Here is a 6,822-nt window from a genome sequence, read left to right on the forward strand (position 1 = left end):
TCTTATGTATATTAAACCAATTAACCTAAACATAAATTGCATTTAACTAATAGTGCACAAAAAATGGTATTTGACTAAATAAATTAGATCTTGACCTTCGCAACTCCGCAGGTTTTTGTTTTCATTTATTTTTATATAATTATTTTGTTTTCAATTCTAAATTGGTATCAAAACTATACTAAAAGGAGCATATGAAGCACTCTAAAGGCGGACTGGAAATTCAGGCCAATCATAAAGCTTCCTTCTTCCACGTCACACCTTTGTTTTGTCAATATAGGATCTGGGCTGAACAAAATTAAAAGGCCCTCTATAGTACAGCCCATCTCTTTTTCCAAACAGAATGTTCGTCTCCCTTGACTCCGACTCTTCCAACTCTCAGATTTCGCTTGGTTTCCATTGAGATGTTATCCTTCCACCTTCCAACGTTTCTCCTCTTGGAAAGCGATGGGTCTCTTGCTAATTACCCTCACGACAGCACCTTATATATACCTTCTTCAGCTAATATGTTCTTCACAAGATTCGTCAACTATATGGCTTCCATGCAACCAAGCGAGATCTGGATGCTTTCAATCAACACTGTCAAGGTTCTCTCCTTTACAAATTCGATGATATATGTTTAAAGTCTTGATTTAGAGTTTTGTTAGTCTATCTCAATGTTACTATGTATTTTTGTATGATTTCATAGTCAAAACAAGGCTACGCTTACGAGATGAAGTCAGCATAGAAAATAGTAGTGAAGGAGCTGAGGTAGATCGCTGAGGACAATCAACAGCTAAACTGGTTTAAGAACCAGCTGACAAAATAGAACAAGCACGCCTAGGCCCTTGAGGAATCTCTGGGAATTTTGAGCAAGAAGCTGCATAAGATAACCGTGTTGTGAGAAAGAGAACAAAAATGCAGCATGAGCAGAGCATAGAAGAGGTATGATTTGTTCTTATCTTCGAAAATACACACTATTTATTGAATTGCTTACTGATTAATTTTTTATTTTGGAAAAAACTCTTGGTGCTTTGAAGATGGATTCACAAGAAATGTTTTCCAAAGACTCAGTCAGACAAATACATGAGAAAAGAGACACTAAGTAAGAGAATTTTGGGATGATGCAGCAGCAGGAGCGTGCTAAAGTTGTTGATTTGCGCAACTGGTACTTACAGAAATCCTGCCTTTCTGGTGAAACACAAAGAGTAACAAGAGAAAAGAGTTTGTGGAGGAGAGGGAGTATCCGATTCAAGAGCAGGAGAAGAAGATGGTAGAGAGGAAAACAGGATGTTTCAAAGAGATGGTTGATCTATATAGTGAATTCGATGTCTTTGGAGCTGTCCATGAGCAAGAACGGCCATTACTTCCCATTTTTTCAGCCCAATGCTTGATTTCTTTCTTTCACCTTTTCAGTTCAATCTTGAAGAATTAGAAGCTGGACTTTCTGAAATCAATGCTAATAATGACAAGCTGCAGCACTTTTACAATAAACTTGTGGAGTATAAACTTCTTTTTGACAAGGTAATATGCTATCATTTTACTCAGTCTTTGTTAGATGATTCACCTTATTCTTACACAAAGAAACTCCTGAATTTTAGATCTTTATGGTTCTGTAAAATATACTATTATAGATGATCTTTGGTCAACACACCTAATGAGTGTACATGACTTTCTACAGTGCGAATGGCACCTTTAAACTGTTATCTTAAATTGTTACTATACATCTCATGAAATCATGTCTCAGGTGTGTCTTTTTAGGCTGGTGATTTTTTTTTTTTTTTTGCTTCAGTCAGAAGTACTACCGCTCAACAGAGTGAGACAGAATCACAGCAACTGGGTGAAAACACCCTCGAGGCTCTTTTTATGCAGGAAATATGAAATCTGCGATTGTTTTACTTCTTCAAGTTGTGTTTTCTGCAAATAGTTTTACAAGCTGCTTTTTTTAACAGGAGCAGTCTGTTGATCCAACAGAGCAAGTAAAGCTGGGATTTCTCAATGGGCTGGTGCCACGCGAAAGTCTATGGTGTTCGAGACCTATTTCTGAAATTAATAGTTACTGTGTGTTTTTTTGGTTCCTGCAGCTGAGCAAAACTATTCGCCACATCTCAAGGTTTTTGTTTATATACACATTACACATATTACACATGAGCACAACACAAATATATATAGATTATGGATTTAACTTAACTGTTAAAATCTGCAAGTATTTTTTTATGGTTTACGAAAGTATTTCACTTACAAAATTACTAAAGTGGAATTCAGAAAAACAAATGAAAGTGAACAGTTAACAACCTATATACTATGTCTTGCTTAATCTGCAGACAACTTCAATGGGGATAGTGATATATCCAGCAGGTTTGATGATTCTCTTTAGATATTTCTAAGACGAATACAAGAATCCAGAGATTTACATTATGGAGAATGGAAAGTACGGAGTCAAGCGAAAGGCTGTTGGTATCTGGGGATGCAAGGACTTCGGCAAGGCCGGTGGTGCCTACACCATGAACACCGCCAGTGCTGTCACCGTTAGAATCACAATCAGGAGGTTGAGAGAGCAGATCGTTAATATCGCTTTTTTGCTTTTTTTGTAATAGTTTTGGTTTCTCTGTTTTTAACAATTGTGATGTCGAGAACTACTATGCTTTTTATTCAAGACGCTATTGCATTAGACTTGAATCAATGTTTTTATTCGAGTTTTGATTTGCTTTTCTATCTACTCTTTAGTTTCTACTTCATCATGTGTACCAATTCTAAATGTTAACTGTATTTGTTCGATCAACCAATAAGAATGATCGCATGATTCATAAACATGTGATCATGTCAACATTTGGCTAGAATCACCATATTTCTAGGCTTAAAACTTGTGAACAATATTTTCATATTTGTTTTGTTTTTTTTAAACATTTTTTTTCGAAACACCATATTTATTCGAGTTTATGGTATAAAATTGTACGTTAACATAGAGATCACTAGGGGAGGTTGTAAATATATTCTTTACCTATATAAATAAATTTTAAAAAACTAAAATAACTAAAAATGAAAATATCTTTACAGCAAAATTTGACTGATAAAAAATATACAGAAATGTGCAAAATAAATACATAGTTTACGCTATAAATAGATTTAAAATCTCTGCAAGCCATGTAAAAGTTTTAATATTTTGGTAATGAAAATACAAATAGTACCAATTTCTACCAATGGATTCTCCAAATCCTGACAAAAAAAACATATTTTGATAGCTGATCTCGAAAAGAATATAGAAACGATTATGAATTTCTTTCCCTAGAATCTGAAATCCTATGCTTAAAAGTTAATAGTTAGGACCAAACAAGAAATGGTTCAGAAGTGCTCATATTTGTTCATAACAAACAATACAGTTTATTTTACCAAAACCGGGTATCACCCAACAATAAATTTAAGAAATGAGATCGATGAACGCCAGGGACAACATTCCCAATCCAAACTTTATCTCCTTTTCTCTTTCACATTTTATATGTAGTATTTTGTATTCACATAGTCTACTGTCGGAAATTTTTTTGTAATGCATGTATTACACATTCACTTGCAGAAAAGAGAATATTATCTTAACAAATGAATACCTATCACATCTAATCCTTATGGTTATTTATTTAATTTTATTTTATCTTATGTATATTATACTAATTAATCCAAGCATAAAATGTATTTAACTAATAATAGTGCACAAAAAAAACAAAAGTATTTAACTAATTAAAAATGAGTCAAAGTAAGGATTGACTATATGCTTCACGACAGCTCATTTTTTCGTTGGACATGCAGAACAGTTATTGATAGGAAAATACTAATATGCATAAATATGAATTTATATATATATTTTTGTTCTGCATTTAAAAATATGAATGGAGAATAAATGTAGTTTGATCTGCATATTAAATTATGTGCATTTATTTTGCACGTCCATTCCAAACCTTAGTAGCAATAAGTTATCCATAGTGTAGTAACAAAGTCATAAATTGCATATTAGTGTAGTATTTTCTTTTTCAAATGGGAAGAGACAACTAAGCAAAGTGTTAGCTTGTTAATGGTTCAAATTAGAGTTGTTTACACTGTAAGTCACATTATGAGTTTTTATTACGTTATAGGACACTTTCTGCTCATAAGACACTTTGATTTTTTAACTATCTCCTTCTCTCTTTCACGTTTTATATAATGTATTCATATAAACTGTTTTATTTATATATACAAATAGAATAGTATTGTATAGTCCATCCTATCGTGTGAAAAAATCTGTAATGCATGTATTACACATTCTTTTACAGGAAGGAGAATATTGTTTTAACAAATGAATATCACATCCAATCCTTATGGTTATTTATTTAATTTCATTTTCTCTTATGTATATTATATTAATTAATCCAAGCATAAAATGTATTTAGCTAATAGTGCACAAAAAAAAACAAAGGTATTTAACAAATTAAAAAGGAGTCAAGGCAAAACTGCATCATAAAAACATCACAAACTATTTTCTATGTTTTGGAACTCTCTTTGACATGCTCATTCTCTTAAAGTATATACCTTGAAAGGTGATCTGTGACATTCTGTGTAAGGAAAACTCTGACGATTGAATCAACCACTGATCCCTTCCATGGAGAAAAACGTCTATCTCCTGTAAACAAGCCTACTAGATCATATTCAACAGGAGAATAAATAATAGGCACATAAGCCATTCCGCTGATACTTAAAATGCGGATGGAGATTTACCTTGCACAAGATGCATGCGGGCATAAATGAATCGACCCTCCCTCGGAAAACGTTTCTCTCTACTTCCCACGGCTTCTCTTTGCTCTTATTCATCTCTTCATCCCCATTCTTTTCTCCTTTCCCCATCAGAAGTTTCGTCCACAACCAGGTTGTTTCATCATCGGGTTAAACTTTAACCTTTGGTTTTCCTCTCTTGATCTCATATGGAACAACTGCACCATCTCCTCTGTATATGGCAAGTGAATTTTGCTCTTGTTCTCTACTTTCGTCTCCTAGACATAGATTCTGCAACCTGTATATTATTTGTGCAATACAATCTTCACGTAGAAGTTCTCCTGATGGACATGTACAATGCAAATATGAGCAGTGGTTACATGAAGCTGGTTTGAACAATTAGCAACTACAAACTCAAAATGTATCACACAAATTGTAGAATATAATTACCACTTGCTTTTCCTGAATATTGTTTGGACTTCATCCCTTTCTCTTTAGCCTTACTTCTTGATGAACGTGTCTTTGAGGCATGAGCTTGCGGAGGTACTGATTTCTTTCTCTCTTTATGACCCTTTCTTGTTAGAGTTTTTGGGACATAACATTTCTCGTTAGATGCAATTTTGTTGGTGCTGGCAGTACTTTTATCTTTTCTTGCCCCATCAGTTGGATCACCCTCGACATCTATTACCTCAAGAGACACGCCATGCAAATTTTCTTGGACTGCTTTCTAGATTTGCATTTTCTTTGCACCATCTAAATGTTTGGCACACTTTTTGCTGTTCTGTCTCGCCACAGCTTGTGATCGAGAAATCTGTTGGACTGATTTTTGCATATGTCCCATCGCCCGTTCATACTGTCTCTTCGAACCTCTGGCTTTGAAATGTTTCACCTTATCTGGAGTTGGGAGAGAACTAATTATTTTTAAAATATTTTTATTTGACAACTAGTTATGTAATTTTATAGCTAATTTTTAGATATGTATTATATTATAAATTAAAATAATATAGTTTATATTCCCATTCAAATGAGATATCAATTTTTTATGTTTTATTGTGTTTATTAAATATATATAATAAAAACGTAAGTTTACAATATTCATCTCTCTCTCTTTCTCTCTCCCTCCCTCTTTCTCTCTGTCCCTCCCTCTCTCCATCTATCTACTTCTCTCTTTCACGTTTTGTATGTTTTATTTTGTATTCACATAAATCATTCTATTTATGTATAAAAATATAATAGTATTGCAAAGTCTATTGTCGGAAAAATTATGTAATGCATGTATTTAACATTCACTTTAGGAAAAGAGAATATTGTCTTAATAAATGAATACATGTCACATCTAAATCCTTATAGTTATTTGTTTAATTTCATTTTCTCTTATGTATATTACGCCAATTAACCTAAGCATAAAATGTATTTAACTAATAGTGCACAAAATAATATTTAACTAAATTAAAGGGAGCAAAAGCATATATTGACTATCTACTTCACGACATCTCATTGTTTCTTTGAACATGCAGAATAGTTATTGACATACAAATACTAATATGCATACATATTATTTTATATTTTTTATATTTTTTTTGTTATGCATTTAACAACATAAATGGAAAATAAATACAGTTTGATCTGCATTTAATCTGCATTTATTCTGCATATTTATTCCAAATCTTAATAGCAATAAATGATCCATAGTGTAATAATAAAATTATAAAGTGACTCTTAGTATAATATATTCTTTTCAAAGGGGAATATACTACTAAGCAAAGTGTTAGTTTGTTAGTAGTTCAAAATAGAATTTTTTACATTCTGAGTCACATCCTAAGTATTTATTACGTTATAGAATATTTTTTGCTATTAGGACACTTTGTTTTTTCTAACTTTATCTCCTTCTCTCTTTCACGTTTTATATGTTGTATTTTGTATTCTCATAAACCGTTATATTTATATATAAAAATAGAATAATGTTGTATAGTCTATTGTCGAAAAATAATTTGTAATGCATGTATTACACATTCACTTGCGAGAAGGAGAATATTGTCTTAACAAATGAATACCCGTCACATCTAATCCTTATGGTTATTTATTTAATTTCGTTTTCTCTTATATATA

The 6,822-nt window shown here is 32.4% G+C and overlaps 1 long non-coding RNA gene across 1 annotated transcript; it reads left to right on the top strand.

The window, feature by feature from the left end:
- The first annotated feature begins 324 nt into the window (after positions 1-324).
- On the top strand, positions 325-2,679 carry LOC125608125. The gene is made up of 5 exons (XR_007339215.1): positions 325-584; positions 686-921; positions 1,017-1,500; positions 1,769-2,089; positions 2,301-2,679. It is a non-coding gene; the product is annotated as an uncharacterized LOC125608125 (long non-coding RNA).
- Positions 2,680-6,822: the final 4,143 nt, after the last annotated feature.

The sequence above is a fragment of the Brassica napus genome, chromosome A4 (assembly GCF_020379485.1).
Source record: "Brassica napus cultivar Da-Ae chromosome A4, Da-Ae, whole genome shotgun sequence".
Lineage (NCBI taxonomy): Eukaryota > Viridiplantae > Streptophyta > Magnoliopsida > Brassicales > Brassicaceae > Brassica > Brassica napus.